This window comes from Prionailurus viverrinus, chromosome E1 (genome assembly GCF_022837055.1).
Source record: "Prionailurus viverrinus isolate Anna chromosome E1, UM_Priviv_1.0, whole genome shotgun sequence".
NCBI lineage: Eukaryota > Metazoa > Chordata > Mammalia > Carnivora > Felidae > Prionailurus > Prionailurus viverrinus.
Window position 1 is genome coordinate 10,608,820 of NC_062574.1, and position 21,200 is coordinate 10,630,019.

The following is a 21,200-nucleotide window of genomic DNA, read 5'->3' on the forward strand; positions in this document are numbered from 1 at the left end:
CCGAGGATGGGGCAAGGAAATCCGAGGTCTGAGGTTGGGCCCGAGTCCCGGAGGCGCGACAGACCACCGCTGCCAGCTCAACAGAGCGGGTGCGGAGGGCCTAGAGAGCTGGGTCCTACCGTCGGGAGCCGAGACACCGACCGCCTCTCTGCCCGCCCCCTTAAGCCCAGGGTTGGACCTGCGCCTGGGCTTTTAGCCCCATCCCGCGCCCGCCGAGCCAATAGGCGGCTGAGGTTCCACGCGCGTCACAATGGGCGTCTGTGACGTCGAGGGGGGGGGGTCACCTCGCCACGTGACCCCACCCCCGGAAGTCCTTCACGAAATTCCTCCTCCTGACTGCCGGTACTTTTCAGCTGCCGCCTTCCTCTCATCCCATCCCACACGTCCTCCATCCGTTCAGAATCCGATGTCGGTCCCCGGCCCGTCTTTACGCCACCGCGGGAAGAGGAAAACTCCTCGAACCCGCTGTACCAGCGCCAAGCTGCCTGTCCCGAGGCTGCTTCCCCGACGCCCAGGGCGCGGGACGCCAGCTAGAATTCCCGACTCCGAAGGAACCTCCGCCTCTGCCTCGCTGGGCTCTGACCACGCCCCTTCCTAAGCCCCGCCCAGGGCTTGCGGAGAGGTTTCCGTGGCGACAGTAAACAACACTCAAGAGCTGCGGGAGCCACCGCAGCCCTGCTCCCCCAACCCACGCTCCTGCAAATAAGGTGATCGAGAATGACAGCGAAGTTGTTATGAACTGAAACCGGGACACATGGGGGCCCAGGTGGGGGCCAGGCCTGGGAGGGCCCGCCTGGGGGTCCAGGACACGTGGGCTGTGGTGCCAGGGTCTGCAACCCCCGGAAGAGGCAGCAGCAACTGGAGAACCAGGGATTGAGATCTAAGGGAGCAGACGTGCAGGTGGAGCCGGATGTTGCGTGGGCCCAGGCAGCAGAGGTGGGATAAGACACCGGGAGCAAGAGGGACTCGTTCAAGCAAGACCTTGTGGTGTTTTCCTAGGAAGGAGCAGGCAACCTGCCCGGCCGGGGGCTCTCCCAGGCTAGGAGTATGAGCGGCGGACAAGTAAGCATTGCGTGCTGGAGGGGGTAGGGGGTGGGGAAGGGGATAGATTTTTTACATCCACAGAGTTTAAATTAAAGGCTAAATAGTTCTAGAATCCTGTATTAAAACAGCACCCCAGACCCCCCAGTCCATTTCTCTCGCGGGAAGCCATTTTCAGAGTTTTGTGCTTCTTTCTTTGTTTCTGTGCACCCCACGTTTATTTCACCTTCTGTTGTCTTGCCTTCTGCCCGAGCTGCGGGATCTGTGCGTGTGCCTCCTATTTACAAAGGGGATGGCTCCGTTAAGTTAAATATTTTGATGACAAGTTTTGATCATAGTTTTCATTCCCTCTGACACCTTGTTTTCGTGAGCTAGACAAACTTTGCTTTTACTCATAGTTTCTTTGTGTAGATCTTGTGCTGGTTACTTTCTTTAACTTTTGTTTTTTTAAGTTTATTTTGAGAGAGAGAGTGTATGTGAGCGGGGGAGGGGCAGAGAGAGAGAGAGAGAGAGAGAGAGAGAGAGAGAACCCCAGAAAGCAGTGCTGAGCTCCTTGGAAGCGAGGGGGCGGGGGTCGATCCCATCAACCAGGAGATCATTACCTGAGCCGAAATTCAGAGTCCGTGGCTTGACCACTGAGTCACCAAGGCGCCCCTGGTTTCTTTTAAATAATATTTTTGTATTAGGTAAATTCTCCTGAAAGGGCTTCTTTGCCAGGGATTGTTTTCCTTCTCATGAAAAAAAAGAGACATGATATATTACAGCTATGTGTCTTATATGGTAGCCTCTGGCTACTATATTGTGGTATTTAAATATAAATGTATTCACACCTCGACGATATTGTTTTTCAATTCATGAACATGAGTTATCTTTCCATTCTTGTACGTCTGCTTTCATTTCTTTCAGCAATGTTCTGTAGTTTTCAGTGTACAAATCTTTTTGCCTTCTTGGTTAAGTTTATACCTAAATATTGTATTCTTTTTGATGCCGTTGTAAATGGAATTGTCTTCTTAATTTCCTTTGGGGATTGTGCATTGTTAGTATATAGAAATGCAATAGATTTTTGTGTGTTGATTTTGTATCTTATTACTTTGCTGAATTCGTGTATTCTAAGTTTGTATGTGTATTCTTAAGGATTTTCAACATACAAGATCATGTCATCTGTGGTTTTACTTCTTCCTTTCCCATTTGAGTGCTCTTATTTCTTTTTCATGCCCAATTTCTCTGGCTAGTATTACGTTGAATAGAAGTGGAGAGAGTGGGCATCCTTGCCTTGTTCCTGATGTTGGAGGAAAAGCTTTCAGTCTTTTGCCATTGAGTATGTTCACTGTGGGTTTTTATATATGACTCTTATTGTGTTGAAAGGGGATTGAATTGGTCAGATGTTTACTCTGCATCCATTGAGATGATCATGTGTTTTTAGTCCTTTATTCTGGTAATGTGCCATATTACACAGAGTGATTTTCGAATGTTGAACCATTCTTGCATTCCAGGAATAAACTCCATTTGGGCATGCTGTATAATACTTTAAATATACTGCTGAATTCAGTTTGCTAGTATTTTGTTGAGGATTTTTACATCAATGTTTATTAGAGATATTTTGGTCTGTAGTTTTTTTTTTTTTCCTTACAGTATCTTTGTCTGGCTTTGGTATTAGGACAACGCTGGCCTCGTAGAATGAGTTAGGATGTGTTCCCTCCTCTTCAGTTCTTTAAGAGTTTGAGCAGGATGGTGCAAGTTTTTCTTTAAAGCTTTTTAAAAAAATTATTATTTTCAGTAGGGTCCATGCCCAACAGGAGACTTGAACTCACAACCCTGAGATCAAGAGTTGCATGCTCTACAGACTGAGCCGGCCAGGTACCCCGGTATAAGTTGTCCTTTAAATGTTTGGTGGAATTCACCAGTGAGACCATCAGGTTCTTTGTTGGGAGGTTTTTTTGTTTTTGTTTTTGTTTTTTGATTGATTTAATCTTCTTACTAGTTATCGTCTATGGATTTTCTAATTTTTTCTATTTTTAGTGTTATTAGCAATCGGTCCATCTCATCTAGCCTATCCAATTTGTGGGCATACAGATGTTCACAGTACTCTTATACGTTTTATTTCTGTAGAATTGGTAGTCACGTCCCCACTTTCATTCTGAATGTTATTTATTTTAAGTAATTCCAGCTAATGGTTTGTCAACTTTGTTGGTCTTTTCAAAGAACGAGCTTTTGATTTCATTGATTTCTCTATGGTCTATTCTGTCTGTTCGAATCTTCACCATTTCCCTCCTGACAGGTTTATGTTTGCTTTACTCTTTTTCTGGTTCCTTAAGCTGTAAATTTAAGGTTGTCACTTCAAGATTTGTCTTGATTGAGGAAAAGACTTTTTTATTTCAAAAAAATTTTTAATGCTTGTTTTTGAGGGAGAGGCACAGCGTGAATGGGGGAGGGGCAGAGAGACAGGGAGACGCAGAATCCGAAGCAGCTCCAGGCTCCGCGAGCTGTCAGCACGGGGCACGACGCGGGGCCCGAACTCACCAACTGCGAGATCATGACCTGAGCCGAAGCCGGACGCTTACCTGACTGAGCCAGCCAGGTGCCCCTCTACACCACTCATCTTAAGACATGGAACAGAATCAGGATCTTTGATGCTTTCTATGTGCCCCCCCTATTGCATCTCCTTCCTTTACCTCCTCGCATAATCACTAACAGGCAATTGATAATTACAAAATTAAGGACACTCATCCTTCAGAGGTAGTGATTGAAGGAACTCCCCAAACTGCTGGGTCATAGGGCATGGCCACATGCAGATACTAAGTCACGTCTAAATGCATTCCAACATGCAACAACACATGCCTTCACCTCTGTGTAAGAGAACCCCGCCTTAATTCCTTGCAGACTTCCTGTTTAAATGTTTCTTTTTAGGCTTTGCTTCTCACCCAGACAATAGTAAAGAACAGTCACTCCTTTCTTCTGAATTATAGTTCCCTGCATATGTGTCTTCTATCTCCGGATTGACAGTGTGAGTCACGTTTGTCCCTGCTTCCCTTTGTTCCCTGCTCAGGCGCAGAGTCCAGAGGGAGTCCTGCCCCAGCCTGTGCAACTTGTCGCCTTTCTTTTAAGGGAGGAGTTTGGGTCGTGCTTTCAGGATGCCACTCTCCTCTTGGAAATACGCACTCAGATGCTTCCCTTTGCATCTTCTCTCCCACTTTACCCACACATATGTTCAGTCTTTACTGTTCATTTTGTAGATCTGAATTTGTAGCTGTTTCCCCTGCATTTTTGGAGAAAAGAAGTGGAATAGGACCATCTTAAACCCAAAACAGCCTGGGAAGCATTTAAAAGAAAAGAAAAGAAAAAAAAAAAAAGATAACTCAGTCCAATCCCAGGCTTAACAAGGCAGCATTTCCGAATGGAGCTCCCAAGCCTCTGTATATTTTTTTTAATGCTTATTTATTTTGAGAGAGAGAGTGCGTGTGTGTGAGCAGGGGAGGGGCAGAGAGAGGGGGAGAGAGAATCCCAAGCAGGCTCTGTGCTGCCAGCACCATGCCCGACTTGGGGCTCGAACTCACGAAACCACAAGATCACAACCTGAGCCTAAATCAATCGGATACATAAGAAGCATCTGTATTTTTAAACAAGCATAAAGCCAAGTTTATTTATTTTTTTTTTTTTTATTTTTTTTTTTTTAAATTTTTTTTTTTTTCAACATTTATTTATTTTTGGGACAGAGAGAGACAGAGCATGAACGGGGCAGGGGCAGAGAGAGAGGGAGACACAGAATCGGAAACAGGCTCCAGGCTCTGAGCCATCAGCCCAGAGCCTGACGCGGGGCTCGAACTCACGAACCGCGAGATCGTGACCTGGCCAAAGTCGGACGCTTAACCGACTGCGCCACCCAGGCGCCCCTTTTTTTTTTTTTTTTTTTTTTTTTTTTTTTTTTTTAAGCCAAGTTTAACAACCACTCAACTAAAATGCCTGTGTTCGATTTGAGTCATTTTCTCTTTTATTCTTTCACGGGCAAACATTCCTTTCATCCTTCGAGAAAAGACTATTATTCCTAAATACTTCCTGTGTACATTAGTTTTCTTGTTGCTATTATCACATATTAACACAAATTTATCATCATCCTTCTCTGGAGGTCTGAAGTCCAAAATCAAGGCGTTACCAGGGCTGCATTCCTCTTGGAGCTTCCAGGAGAGAATCGGTGTCCCTGTCTTTTCCAGATGCAAGAGGCCTCTGCATTGCATGGTTTGGGGCCCCTTCCTCACGTCACTGCAGTCTCCTTGCTTGGGTGATGGTATCTCCTACCGGTGATGTGTCTCCATCCAGATACTCCAGCATAATCTCCCCTTCTCAAGATTCTTAATCGTACCTACAAAGTCCCTTTTGCCATGTAGGGTGACGTATTCATGTTCTAATGTCCTGACGATTAGATGTGGATGTATTTGTGTTTTTAAAAATTTTAATAATATATTTTATTCAACCCAGTATTCTAAAATACTACCATTTTGATATGTCATCAATAGAAAACATTATCAATGACATCTTTCTAGTATTTTTCCCCTACTAAGTCTTTGAAATATGATACATATTTTACACTTAGAGCACATCTCAATTTGGACTAGCCAAATTTCAAACTACATGTGGCTGGCGAATAGTATATTAGTGTGATTCAATACCATGCCAATCTTACTCAGTAACCAACACTTTGATCAAAGTAGATTCTTTTAAGATTTTTTTGGTTTTCATTTTTGTTTTTTGTTTGTTTCTTTCTTTATTTACATCCAAGTTAGTTAGCATATAGTGCAATAGTGATTTCAGGAGTAGATTCCTTAGTGCCCCTTATCCATTGAGCCCATCCCCCCTCCCACCACCCCTCCCGTAACCCTCAGTTTGTTCTCCATATTTATGAGTCTCTTCTGTTTTGTCCCCCTCTGTTTTTATGTTATTTTTGTTTTCCTTCCCTTATGTTCATCTGTTCTGTGTCTTAAAGTCCTCATATGAGTGAAGTCCTATGATTTTTGTCTTTTTCTAATTTCACTTAGCTTAATACCCTCCAGTTCCATCCACGTAGTTGCAAATGGCAAGATTGCATTCTTTTTGATTGCCGAGTAATCCTCCATTGTATATATAGACCACATCTTCTTTCTCCATTCATCCGTCGATGGACATGTGGGCTCTTTCCATACTTTGGCTACTGTCAATAGTGCTGCTATAAACTTTGGGGTGCATGTGCCCCTATGAATCAGCACTCCCCTAAACTCTTAGTCGTGCAATTGCTGGGTCATAAGGTAGTTCTATTTTTAATTTTTTGAGGAACCTCCATACTGTCTTCCAGACTAGCTGCACCAGTTTGCATTCCCAAGATGTGGATATATTTGGATGGCCATTGTTCACCTTACCACATGAGTTAGAAAATTTATTTATATTCTCAAGGTCTACTCCAAGCATTTTTTTTTTTTTTTGGTCTGTGAATCTTGCTACTCCTGTGCTCAGATTTTAAACTATCCTATTATAGATTCAGTATATTTTCTTGAGTAATATTACGATCAGTGATGATAGGAATTCGTCTCCACTTGTTTCTTTTTTCAGTGAGGGTGATGGGGAGTGGGGCGGGGTGGGGGGAGAGACTAGGAAAACATTTCTCTTCCCTACTCTAGTGCATTTTTCACCATTTTTTAAAGATTTTTAAAAAATGTTTATTCATTTTTGAGAGAGAAAGAGACAGAGCATGAGCAGGGCAGGGAGAGGCAGGGGGAGAGAGACAGAATCCCAAACAGGCTCCAGGCTCTGAGCTGTCAGCACAGAGCCCGACGTGGGGCTCGAACCCACAAACCGTGCAATCATGACCTGAGCTGAAGTTGGAAGCTTAACAAACTGAGGCACCCAGGCACCCCCATCTGTCACCAATTTTGAAACAGTTCTGGTTTTCTAGCAATGAATTCTGTGGTCGAAGGATGCTGCTGACCTGGCGAAATGTGGGCATTTGCAAGTTGTGCATTTATATTTGTTGAATTCTTACCACATGTTGGATACAGTATTAGGTGCCTAACTTAAAGCATCTCATTTAATGTATTTAATTTATCCTTTACAAAAGCCCTATCAGCAGATGATAGTTGAATATGTAGTGGATCAATTTTCTAGGGCTGCCATGACAAAGTGCCACAGACTAGGTGGCTTGAACAACAGAAATGCATTTCCTTGCCATTCTCGAAGGTAGAAGCCCAAGATCAAGGTGTCAGCATGGTTGGGCTCTTGTGGGGCCTCTCTCCTTGGCTTGTAGATGGCCACCTTCTCCTGTGTCTTTACATCCTCTGTATATGCTATTAAATATCCTCCTCTTATAAGAACACCAGTCATATTGGATTAGAACCCACCCATACGATTCATTTTAACTTAATTATTTCTTTAAAGGCCCCATCTCCAAATAGAGCTGGTTAGGACTCCAACAAATGAATTTTAAGAGGGTCACGATTCAGCCAATAACATAGAGTAAAATGTCTTTTAGCAACTGGATAGCAGGGGTGGGATTTAAACGCCAGTCCATCTGTCTATAACTCAAGAGCTGTGCTTAAGTCTTTTACTTCATTCTGCTTTGGATTATTCATCCTTTTTTGTTAAGTTCCTATTTCTTGTGCAAAGGGATCCCTATTATTTGGGCACTCTTCTGTAAGAGTTAACTTAAACAACGGACACCATGCCTAAAATGGATTATTTCTTAAGTTTGATGCTAGTGTGTGCGTGTTTTTTGTTTTAATGTAAATTTTTTTTTAATTAAAAAAAAAGGAAGGGGTACCTGGGTGACTCAGCTGGTCAAGCGTCCAACTTCGGCTCGGGTCATGATCTCACGGTTTGTGGGTTCGAGCCTGGTGTCAGGCTCTGTGCTGACTGCTTGGAGCCTGGAACCTGCTTTGGATTCTGTGTCTCCCTCTCTCTCTGCTCCTCCCCCACTCACACTCTGTCTCTCTCTGAAAAATAAACATTAAAAATTTTTGAATTAAAAATTGTTGATTTTAATGTCAATTTTAGATATTTTTAAAACTCTTTTTGGGGCGCCTGGGTGGCTCAGTCGGTTAAGCATCCGACTTCAGCTCAGGTCACGATCTCGCAGTCTGTGAGTTTGAGCCCTGTGTCAGGCTCTGGGCTGACTGCTCAGAGCCTGGAGCCTGCTTTGGATTCTGTGTCTCCCTCTCTTTCTGTCCCTCCCCCATTCATGCTCTGTCTCTCTCTGTCTCAAAAATAAATAAACGTTAAAAAAAAATTAAAAAACCCTCTTTTTAAAAATATATGTATATATATTTTTTTATTTTAGGGGAGAGGAGCAGAGGGAGAGAGAGAATTCCATGCAGTCTCCACACTCAGCGTGGAGCCTGACACAGGGGTCAGTCCGATGACCCTGAGATCGTGACCTGAGCCGAAATCAAGAGTTGGACACTCAACTGACTGAGCTACCCACTGCCCTTTAAATTTTAGTTAACGTATACTGCAATATTGGTTTCAGGAGTAGAATTCAGTGATTGATCACTTACATACAACACCCACTGCTCATCACAGCAAGTGCCCTCCTTAATACCCATCGACCATCTGGCCCCTCCCCCACCCCACTTCCCTCCATCAATCCTCAGTTTGTTCTGTCATTATGAGTCTCCTATGGTTTGTTTCCCTCTCTACTTTTCCCCCCTTCCCGTATGTTCATCTGTTTTGTTTCTGAAATTCCACAAATCAGTGAAATCATACGGTATTTGTCTTTCTCTGCTGACTTATTTTCCTTTGCAGAATACAGTCTAGCTCCATCCAGGTCATTGCAAATGGCAAGATTTCTTTCCTTTTTTTTTTTTTTTTTTTTTTTTGTATTAGAGAGCATTTTCTGAATTTATTAAGAACGGCTCCGTGCTTTCCTAAAAGGTTATCAGTTCACATCCAAATGATGAGCTCTCATGCAGTTATGAAGGCGCACTTGTACAGAATTTTACTGAGCTCAGACGGCATGAAAGGTTTTGCATCCTGACCTTTTCTTTCTGCGTTCCATCACAAGCACTTTCCCACGGAATTAAAATTCTTCACACATATGTTGGCAAACACATGGCAAGCATGAATACGCATATACATAGTCTGTTTGTAAATGCTTTTCAGTGTCTTTCGGTTATTTTTTTCAACAAGTGCTTTTTAAATGCTTTGCTGGCACTTACTAATTGAGGAGAAAAAGGGACCTCAGGAAAAAGATAAATAACAATGATAGGCTGATGGGGATCCAAGAATAGGCCAGGTCACGGAGATTTCAGCTGTTTAGAAGAGGCAGTAATGAAATGAAGAATAAGGATACTTGGCGGGAATTTCTGTAGGAGAGGAAATTGAAATTCATCACAAAGGGGTGGGACTCAGAGAAGATAATGAAAAGAAATTTTCATGCCGGGGAATGGAATAGGTTAAGATTTGAAGTTAGAGATCTGTCCATCCTGCTCAGGAAATGATAGGAGACGTGTAAGGAGAAAAGTCTGGATTCCCAGGTAGCGGTGAGATGGTCCATTTTGCTTTAATTTTCATTTTGTTTGCGTTTCATAAATATGAAAGATTTCAAACTTATGAAAAAGTGTAGAACATTACATAGCAGACATCCAGTGTTTGATTGTTGGGCATTTTTTTTTAACTTGTTTTATTTTTTATTTTTTTTAATTTACATCCACATTAGCATATAGTGGAACAATGATTTCAGGACTGGATTCCTTAGCGCCCCTCCCCCATTGAGCCCATCCCCCCTCCCACCACCCCTCCCGTAACCCTCCGTTTGTTCTCCATATTTATGAGTCTCTTCTGTTTTGTCCCCCTTCCTGTTTTTGTATTATTTTTGCTTCCCTTCTCTTACGTTCATCTGTTCTGTCTCTTAAAGTCCTCATATGAATGAAGTCGTATGATTTTTGTCTTTCTCTGACTGACTAATTTCACTTAGCATAATACCCTCTAGTTCCACCCACGTAGTTGCAAATGGCAAGATTTCATTCTTTTTGATTGCCGAGTAATACTCCATTGTATATATAGACCACATCTTCTTTATCCATTCATCCACCGATGGACATGTGGGCTCTTTCCATACTTTGCCTGTTGTCGATAGTGCTGCTAGAAACACGGGGGTGCATGTGTCCCTTCGAAACAGCACACCTGTATCCCGTGGAGAAATGCCTAGTAGTGCAGTTGCTGGGTCGTAGGGTAGTTCTAGTTTTAGCTTCTGGAGGAACCTCCATACTGTCTTCCAGAGCGGCTGCACCAGCTTGCCTTCCCACCAACAAGATTTCATTCTTTTTGATGGCTGAGTAATTGGTTTCGGTATATACAGCAAATACTAAGAGTATCGTATTTTTCTTCCCTAATAGTTCAACTTTATTTCCGGTGATTTTCCCCGTTTCACATTGTTAATAGCCCCTCGTCTGCTTTAGCACCCTCGTTTCGTAGTCTCGATCCATCGTTTCTCAGGCTTCTTTGCCCCACGCCATACGCCGTCCAGTGATTGTTCCTCTTCTGGGGAAGTCATGCTGCTCTTTGCCCTGAGTTCATCTTTCTGCCCTCGCTCTGAGGGGTGACTTCCTCTGGCAGAGTATTGAGGGGAGATGGTGGCCAGACCCCGCTCTCCGTCCGGCAACGGAGAGTTTGAGGAATAGGAGCTCTGGCGCTGAGAGCACATAGCATACCCCGTGGCCACTGACGTTGGGAGCCTTAGACTCCAAGAAACCCTTCAGGTCAGGGCTTCACCTTCAAGCATCCAAGAAGGGGCAGCATTGGGATTACACTGGAGTCCGCTGGGCCTGGAGGCCCGGAGAGAAAGAGGGAAGTCACGATTCCCTGGGAATGTTGGTTCCTATCCGCTGTCCCCATTTCCTCATCTCGTGTTACTTGGATGTCACCTCTGATAACACCCATCTCAGCAGACTTGACCTTTGCTACTGATTCCTGCTGTGAGGGTGCGGGACAAACGGTGACTGTCAACAGGCAATGGTTGAGGAAAGCCCAGAACAGAGCTGAAATCATTACTATTTTCCTCTCATAGCTGGAGTCTCCCTGTGCCCCAGGCTGCAGACACACCCCACTTAGCCCCCAACTCCCTCCCCACACAGACATGCACACACCACAGGCCAACCTTCCCTCCTTCCAGAGGTTTCTCATAATGTGGATCTGCTGGTTCCTGGCTCCGTGTTTTCCGCCACAGGTCTTGTCAGGGGCAGATTTTTATGGACAGAGCCAGCAGCCTCGGCTATTGCCTCATTGTGGCAGGAACCAAACCTCCTGTTTGTGTTTTCAGTTCTATTTAAAATGCACATAGGGGCGCCTGGGTGGCTCAGTCGGTTGAGCATCCGACTTCGGCTCAGGTCGTGATCTCACGGTTCAGGAGTTCGAGCCTCATATCAGGCTTGCTGCGGTCAGCACAGAGCCCACTTCAGATCCTCTTTCTCTGCCCTTCCCCTGCTTGTGCTCTCTCTCTCTCTAACAAAAATAAATAAACATTAAAAAAGTAAAATGCACATATTTTCTACAACTCTGATGAGTGCTGGGAACTCTGTGGCCTTTTCTTTCTTTCTTTTTTTTTAATGTTTTTATTTATTTTTGAAAGAGAGAGAGACAGAGCATGAGCAGGGGAGGGGCAGAGAGAGAGGGAGACACAGAATGCGAAGCAGGCTCCAGGCTCTGAGCTGTCAGCACAGAGCCTGATGTGGGGCTCGAACCCACGAACTGTGAGATCATGACCTGAGCCGAAGTCGGACGCTTAACTGACTCAGCCACCCAGGTGCCCCCTCTGTGGCCTTTTCTTTACTCCAAACCTCAGCCTTCAGTCCTCCTGATGACCAGTGACTGGGACTGCCCCCAGAAGCCACATTCTCCACCCACCTCTGATGGCACTCCTCCCAGGTTCAAGCAGCTTCCAAGGCCCCATTGATTCCCGCCCAATGCTCAAAATCCTTTGAAAGCCTTGATTTCTCTGCTTGGTTTTCGTGGTCACTGCCTGGTCTCTCCTTCCCAACCCAGCTTTACCTCCACTGCTCCCCAGTATTTGCGTGTGCCCTTGCCATGCTGGTCTCCATGCACCTCGTCTAAAACTCCCTCACCTGGCCCTCTAGCCTCAACTGAAGTCCTGCCGTCCTCCAGCTTTTGACTTTCAATCTGTCCTTCACCCAAACCCATATTAGGGGAGTTTTCCTTGACTAACTCCATACCATTAAAATAATTTTATGATTTTATGGGGATGGAGCCAGGCTTTTAGCAAATAATTTCTGAAATGATTCCAATATGCAGTCAGTGTTGTGAACTATAATAGTAGAAAGTCTCTAAAATCCTTCAAAATTTTACAGTCTTCATATCAATACCCTTGTTGGAGGAGGCCAGCTGATCAGAAGGCGTGTGTTTATTTTCAGACAGACTACACTTTTGCCCATTGCTGACTCCTCGTAGCGAGCTGGGTTAGCCCCACACAATGCCAAAACTCCTGCAGCATTTCCAACAAAAGAAACAAATAACAGTGATTGCATTAATTTTTGAAGGCTACTATAACAAAGTACCATAGAGTGGGTGGCTTATTTTTTTTTTTTTTTAATTTTTTTTTCAACATTTATTTATTTTTGGGATGGAGAGAGACAGAGCATGAGCGGGGGAGGGGCAGAGAGAGAGGGAGACACAGAATCGGAAACAGGCTCCAGGCTCCGAGCCATCAGCCCAGAGCCTGACGCGGGGCTCGAACTCACGGACCGCGAGATCGTGACCTGGCTGAAGTCGGACGCTTAACCGACTGCGCCACCCAGGCGCCCCAAGTGGGTGGCTTATTAACAGAAACTTATTTTCTCACAATTCTGGAGCCCAGAAGTCCAAGATTAAGGGGTCATCAGATTCTGTTTCACCTGAGGCCTCTCTCCATGACTTGTAGATGGCTGCCTTCTCCCTATGCTTTCACATGGTCTTTCCTCTGTGTGTCCCTGTCCTAATTTCCTCTTCTGATGGAGACACCCATCATATTAAATTAAGCCCCACCCCAGTGACCTCACTTTAACATAATTACCTCTTTAAAGACCCTATCTCCAAATGTGGTCACATTCTGAGTTACTGGGGATTAGGACTTCAACATCTGAAGCCGGGGCTGGGGGGTGGGGGGCAGGGAGAGTTACAATAACAGTATTATTCTTCTTTATATTCTTTGTTTCTTTTCTCTTTTTTTCCCCCTTCTTTGGTTCCAGGTGCTTAATTAAGATATAGTTAAAAATGCTAGCTGACCAGTACGCTAACGGCCGCATGACGGTGAATTAGTTTTTTTAGGGCGTCTGGGTGGCTCAGTCGGTTGAGCGTCTGACTTTGGCTCAGGTCACGATCTCCCAATTCATGGATTCAGGCCCCGCGTTGGGCTCTGTGCTGACAGATCAGAGCCTGAAGCCTGCTTCAGATTCTGTGTCTTCCTCTGTCTCTGCCTCTCCCCCGCTTTTGCTCTCTCTCTCTCTCAAAAATAAATTTAAAAAAATTTCTTTAAGATGCAAAATTAGTTTTTTTTAAAAAGTCACTAACAAGCAAATAACAACAGCTCACAACAAGCAGCAGCAACAGGCCCCAGGGAGGTGGGAGAATTGTTTTCCAGTGTTGCCACATTATAATATTCAAAAGGTTTAATTTTCAACAAAAAACTATGAGACATGTGAAGAAACATGAAATGAAGGACAATTCACTGGAAATGGGGAATGAATAGAAACTGTCTCTGAGGAAACCCAGGTATTCACTTATTAAACAAAGACTTTATATCAACTTCCAAAGAGTGAGAGGAAACCATGGACACAAGACAAAAGGATACCAGAGAAACAACGTCTCACCAAATAGTGTCAGTAAAAGGAAATTATAAAACAAACTCTGGAGATGAAAAGTACAACCACTGAAATTAAAAATTCATGAGAGCCCAACAGACCTGAGGAAGCAGAAGAATCAGTGAACTTGAAGATAAGAAAATTGATATTATTCCATCTGAGGAGTAGAAAAAGAATAGAGAAAAATTAACAGGACCTAAGACGTCATGCATACCACCAGAAACTCCAGAGGGAGAGGAGAAAAAGAAATGAGCACAAAGATAGATAGTACCCAAGAATTTCCAAAATTTGATGGAAGACATGAATCTACACTTTCAACAAGGTCAAATAGGCTCCAAACAGGATAAACTCAAATAGAGTCATACCAAGACATATTAAAGTCAAATCATCAAAAACAAAAGATAAAGAATCTGGAAAGTAGCAAGAGAGAAGAAACCTCTCACATACAAGTGATCTTCAATAATATTAATAGCTAATTTCTCTTCAGAAACCACAGAAGCCAGAAAGCAGATGACATATTTCAATGCTGAGACTTTAAAACATCAACCAAGAATTCTATATCCACCAAAACTAGCCTTCAAAAGAGAAAGAAATTAAGACTTTGCAGGTAAAAGCTGAGATAATTGACCACTAGTAGACCTGCTCCACAAGAAAGGCTAAAGAGAGTCAGGAACAAGGTGGGGATGTCCACTCTCACCACTTTTATTCAAAACAGTACTGGAAGTCTTAACCACAGCCATTAAACAATAAAAAGAAATAAAAGGCGTCCAGATTGGTAGGGAAGAAGTAAAAATGTCACTATTTGCAGATAACATGATTCTGTATCTAGCAAACACTAAAGACTCCACCAAAAAACTATTACAACTAATAAATGAGTTCAGTAAAGTTGCAGGATACAAAATTAATATAAAAAAAATCTGTTGCATTTCTATACAGTAGTAACAAAATAGCAGAAAAATGAATCGCAAAAACAATCCCACTTACAGCTGTACCAAAAAGAATGAAATACCTAGGAATATATTTAACCAAAGAGGTGAAGGACCTGTACTCTGAAAACTATAAGATATGGATGGGGAAAAAAAAATGACACAAATGGAAAGATATACTATGCTCATGGATTGGAAGAATCAATATTATTAAATTTTTCATACTACCCAATGCAATCTACACATTCAATGCAATCCTTATTATATTCCCAATAGTATTTTTCACAGAACTAAAACAAATCATCCTAAAATATGTGTGGAACCACAAAAGACCCTGAATAGCAAAAGCAATCTTGAGAAAGAACAAAGCTGGAGGTATCACAATCCCAGGTTTCGAGACACACTGATTATTATTCTATAATAATCAAAACAGTATGGCACTGATACAAAGACAGACATATAGATCAATGGAACAAAATAGAGAGCCCAGAAATAAACTCATAATTACATGGTCAATTAATCTATGGCAGAGGAGGCAAGAATATACAATGGGGAAAAGACAGTCCCTTCAATAAATGGTGTAGGATAAACAAGACAACTACATGCAAAAGAATGAAACTGGGCCACTTTTTCACACCATATAAACTCAAAATGGACAAAAGACCTAAGGGTAAGACCTGAAATCCTAAAACTCATAAAAGAAAGCATAGGCAGTAATCTCTTGGACATTGACCGTAGCAACTTTCTCTGGATTTGTCCTCCTTGGGCAAGGGAAAGAAAAGCAAAAATAAACCATTGGGACTACTACAAACTAAAAAAGCTTTGCACAGCGTACAAAACCATCAACAAAATCAAAAAGCAACCTACTGAATGGGAGGAGATATTTAGAAATGATATATCTGATAAGGGGTTAATGTCTAAACTATGTAAATAACTCATACAACTCAACACCAAAAAATCCAAATAATCTGATTGAACATGGGCAGAAGATCTGACCAGAAATTTTTCCAAAGAAGACACAGATGGTCAACAGACACATGAAAAGATGCTCAACATCACTGATCACCATGGAAATACAAATCAAAACCACAATGAGATATCTTTTCACACCAGTCAGAATGGCTAGTATCAAAAAGGCAAGAAATAACAAGTGTTGGCAAGGAGGTAGAGAAAAGGAAACCCTCGTGCACTGTTGGAGGGAGTGTAAATTTGTGCAGCCACTGTGGAAAACAGTATGGAGATCCCTCAAAAAAATTAAAAATAGAAATATCATACATACAACCCAGTAATGCCACTCCTGAGTATTCACCCAAAGAAAATGAAAACAGTCATTTGAAAAGATGCGTGGGTCCATATATTTATCTCAGTGCTATTTACAGTAGCCAAAATACGGAAGCCACCTACGTGTCCATCAACAGATGACAGATAAGGAAATTGTAGGGTATAAATACACATAACATAATTCAGCCATAAAAGAGAACGACACTTGCCACTCATGGCAACACGGATGCACCTAGAGGATATACGCTAAGTGAAATAAGTCAGAAAAAGACAAATATCGTAGGATTTCACTTATATGTGGAATCTAAAAAGCAAAACAAAGGAACACACACACAAACCAGAAACAGTCTCCTAAATACAAAGAACAAACTGGTAGTTGCTCAAGGGGAGGGGAGGTGGGGGTGGGCAAAGTAAGCGAAAGGGGTTAAGAGGTACAATCTTCCAGCTATAAAATAAGTAAGTCACAGGGATTCAAAGGACAGCGGAGGGAATATGGCCAACAATATGATAATAACTCTGTATGGTGACAAGATGGTAACCACGCTTACGGTGGGGACCACGGTGCAATGTACAAGATTGCTGAATCACTATGTTGTACAGCTGAAAACAATAGAACATTGTATGTCAACTACACTTCAGTTAAAAAAAAAAAAAGTGAAAAGGCAACCCATGTAAAGAGAGTACATATATTTGCAAATGGTGTATCTGACAAGGAACTTGTATCTAGAATATATAAGGAATTCTTTCAATTCAATAGTAAAAAGACAACCCAATGAAAAAATCTGAATAGGCATTTCCCTCCTAAAAAAGATATACCAGTGGCCTAAGGCGTGTGAAAGGACACTCGACATTGTCATCAGGGAAAAGAAAATCCAAACCACACCGAGGTGCCCCCTCACGCCCACTAGGATGAGTATAATTAAAAAGACAGATTTAAAAAAAAAAGTGTTGGCAAGAAATGGAGAAATATTGAAATATTTTTTTAGTTCTCTGTATTTAAGCATCTCTTATGATTTGTCCCCCTCCCTGTTTTTATATTATTTTTACTTCCCTTTCCTTATGTTCATCTGTTTTGTATTTTAAAGTCCTCATATGAGTGAAGTCATATGATATTTGTTGTTTTCCAACTGACTAATTTCGCTTTGCATAATACCCTCCAGTTCAATCCACGTAGTTGCAAATGGCAATATTTTATTCTTTTTGATCACCGAGTAATATTCCATTGTATATATATATACCACATCTTTATCCATTCATCCCTCGATGGACATTTGAGCTCTTTCCATACGTTGGCTATTGCCGATAGTGCTGCTGTAAACATTGGGGTGCATGTGCCTCTTTGAATCAGCATTTTTGTACCCTTTGGATAAATACGTAGCAGTGCAATTGCTGGGTGGTAGGGTAGTTCTATTTTTAATTTTCTAAGCAACCTCCATACTGTTTTCCAGAGTGGCTGCACCAGTTTGCATTCCCACCAGCACTTGCAAAAGGGTTCCTCTCTCTCCGCATTCTTGCCAACATCTGTTGTTGCCTGAGTTGTTAATTTTAGTAGAATAAGTTTCTATAAACAAAGTTTAATTTGGTCCTTAAGTCCTAGATGAATTTTCTTTCTCAGGTCACAGGCTGAGCTATATTCCCCCACCCCCCAGCCGGATCCCTTCCAGCTGATGTCCCAGTAAAGTCTCGGCTTCCTGAGTCAGACTTCAGGGCTGGGCGCTGCAGGGTTGTAACCACCAGTCAGTGCTCAGTTCAGGGCTGGGATGTGAGGGGTGTCTTGGTGGGAAGAAGCTTCCAAGAGATGGATGTGCCAGGGAGGGAAGGAACCTTCTGGAGAGGCGGGCAGGACTAGCCACTGAGTCCTCCAGGAGGGACGAAATTCGAGGAATCCAAGGATTCAGGACGAAAACGTCCATCCTCGGGGAACATTTTACTGATGCATGTTTTCCCCACATGTACACTGACGGGGGAGGCGAGGTTGCCAAAGAGGAGCGTGCAAGACCCCCTTCCTGCCAATGTCTTTCTTGTCTTGCATGAAGACATTAGAGGGAACTACGGTTGTTACCGAATTAGCCATCGGGGGGCACTCCAGGCACAGGAGAAAAATCCCATGCCTGATCCTGTAGACCCTGAACTGGGGACCTATATGGCAGTCCAAAGCCTCAGGCAGGGCAATGTGCAACTTGTGGCATTTCCCTTGGGTGAACACAGGCAAGGAAGCCACCAACTAAAGTTTCCTGAGGGTAAGAAAGGTTATATGCCGCTGGACTTGTACAGGATTTATAACAGGTAGCAGGCATCCAATTTACGACTATGCTTTTGTTTCTGGGGTTTTTTGTGTTTTTTTTTTTGTTTGTTTGTTTCTTTTTTTTTTTTTTTTTTTTTTTTTTTTAGAGAGAGACAGAGCACATGAGTGGGGTAGGGGCAGAGAGAAAGAGGGAGACACAGAATCCGAAGCAGGCTCCAGGCTCCCAGCCTTCAGCACGGAACCCATCGCAGGGCTCGAACCCACGAATTGCGAGATCGTGACCTGAGCTGAAGTCGGATGCTTAACCGACTGAGCCACCCAGGCGCCGCCCCCCCCCCCCCATGCTTTTGTTTCTGTTCTCACATCCTGAGTTTGTAGTTTGATTTGGACAACTGTTCCTTGGCCCACAGGCTCTCTATCTGCCGAGTGGAAATTTTGGATGGGTGGCGTATGAGGTCACATCTGGCTCGGACTTTCTGGAGTTCACATATTTGCTGAGATGGGAGGAACTTCCATCATACCGGTCTGAAAATTTTCCTGGGTTGTGGAGATGATTGAAATCAGATAAAAGGAATGAGCCCTGTCTCCATGTATTGCCAGACTCAATAACCACAACCATCCCACAGAGCCCTAGGCCAGCCCGGTGCTGGGTTAAGAAGTCTTCCCCACACTTGCCCTGGTGCCCACCCTGGCCAGTCCTGCTGGGGAGATCACACATGGCTTCAAGTGCCTCAGCCTTAGGGCACGTCAGGGATCACCTCACCTCAGTATGGAGGTGTTGGGTTTTGGGGGGCGGGGTTTGGTTTTAACTAATTGAGGCACTAAGAAACTTCTCTTCTGCTGGAGAAAAACATATGTGCCATTATCATTTCCCCCCCAGACCCTCCCACCCCTACCCTAACTCAGTCTCCGGTCGAATGACTGTTTTCTGGAAAGCTGCAGACGGTTCAAGACAGGCCTCTGCAGATTCCCTCTGAGATTCTTTGAACTATCTGATCATTGGAACTGAAGTCCCGGGGAGGCAGAGAGATGAGACGCATCTACCCGAGACCCTGCTAAGAAGGTGGTGGGCTTGTTGGCTCTGCTCCCCGATCTCTCTGACCCATTCCTGTGGCCCTAGTGAACACAAGAAAGATTGTTTCCTTTGGGGTCCCTGCAGCATGACCTGCCAGAAGCAGCAACTCTGTGTCTCCCTCCCCCTAAGAGCATCTCGGCGGCTTCCCATGGGGGTGAGGAACAGTGCGGGGGCAGCCAGGATGGAAGGGGCTCCTGGCCCACGGGGCCCAATTAGAAATATTCAGGTGCTGTCTGACTGAACACACTGAATAACAATGACCGTCACAAAGCTTAGACTATGTAGATACTTAATCGGTAACAGGAATTAGCTGAGAATGTGCACACAAAAAGCACACGCATACAGACACTCATACACACACACGCACACAAACTGCTTTTTCTTCCTGAAGCCCAAAGGACCGCCCTAGCACCTCCTGGAGGGTGTTCCAGGAGCCATTTTTGTCCACCAGTTGGTGGGATGGAGCAGGACTCCAGAGGATTCTTCCCACAGCATCCTGCCCGTCCCTGACTATATTCATGTTTTAAATTCTCCATATTTTACGATTTTTAAAAAAAGTTCATTTATTTATTTTGAGACAGAGCGTGTGCGTGAGCTGGGGAGGGGCAGAGAGAGAGGTAGAGAGAGAAGCCCGAGCAGGCTCTGTGCTGTCAGTGCAGAGCCCTACGTGGGGCTCGATCCCACAAACTGTGAGATCATGACCTGAGCCGAAACCAAGGGCCAGACAGTCAAGCGACTGAGTCACCCAGGCGTCCCATTTACGATGCTTTGACATCCTGGTGGTCTTGTGGACCTGGGAGGGACCGTCCCTGCCAGAGTTGGCTAATTCTTGGAGATGCCTTTGATGGGCAAGGCCATCCCCAGCACCTCTGTTTTCGGACTCTGGCAGTCTGGGACACTATCCCCCTGTCATAAATCACCCTAGGGCCATGTACCAGGCAACTCGGGACAGCCCCTACACCCCAGAGCCCCTGAAATTATTCAAAGTGGCCAATCCCAAGCTTGTTTCCCCTGTTTCACCCAAACCTTCCAGCAAAAACTAAAGGCTTTTGTCTTTTGCCTCCCGACTGACCTGGGTGCCTCCCCCAACGTGGCCCTGCATGTTGTGACATGCCCCCTCCTCTTAGGAACTATAACAGACTGTCTCTCAAGAGCAACCATTTTCTGATGGTGGCCTCACCATACCTTTTTTTTTTTTAATGTTTATTTATTTTTGAGAGCGAGAGAGAGAGACACAGAGCATGAGCAGAGGAGGGACAGAGAGAAGGGGAGACACAGAATGTGAAGCAGGCTCCAGGCTCCGAGCTGTCAGTACAGAGTCCGACGCGGGGCTCGAACTCACGAGCCGTCAGGTCACGACCTGAGAGCCGAAGTTGGATACTTAACCGACTGAGCCACCCAGGCGCCCCGGCCTCACCATACCTGAATAAAGCCAACATCTTGGGTACATTTTAAAAAGCACCGACTGTCACGGGAGTTGGGCACTGGGTGTATGAAAGATGACGTGAAATGGGGTCATAATGTCAAGGGGCTGTAAAGCGAAGTGGGAGGCCATTAAGGAGATGGGCTTTATGTATGTTCTCACCAGCGGAACCATGAACTTTTGAAGTGGGCCAAACCGAAAATATTCCGAGGACTCACCGTGAATACCAGCAACTTGGCTACAGCAAGAGACTTCGCTTACTGATATTATAGCAACCCATTATATTCAGTAAGGATGACCTTTCTGCCACCAACACCGATCAAAGGTTGTTTGTAAACAGCATATGCACGCATTCCCTTTTTGCTTTAAAAACTTGACTTTTGGGGCGCCCAGGTGGTTC

General features: G+C 44.0%; 1 long non-coding RNA gene across 3 annotated transcripts in view; it reads left to right on the forward strand.

Moving 5' to 3' along the window:
* The first annotated feature begins 351 nt into the window (after positions 1 to 351).
* Positions 352 to 21,200, forward strand: part of LOC125152128 (uncharacterized) — a 69,552-nt gene continuing 48,703 nt past the window's right edge. For all 3 annotated transcript variants that reach the window (XR_007147056.1, XR_007147054.1, XR_007147055.1), the window contains exon 1: positions 352 to 1,062. This is a non-coding gene — a long non-coding RNA (uncharacterized LOC125152128). The remainder of the gene's footprint in view (positions 1,063 to 21,200) is intronic.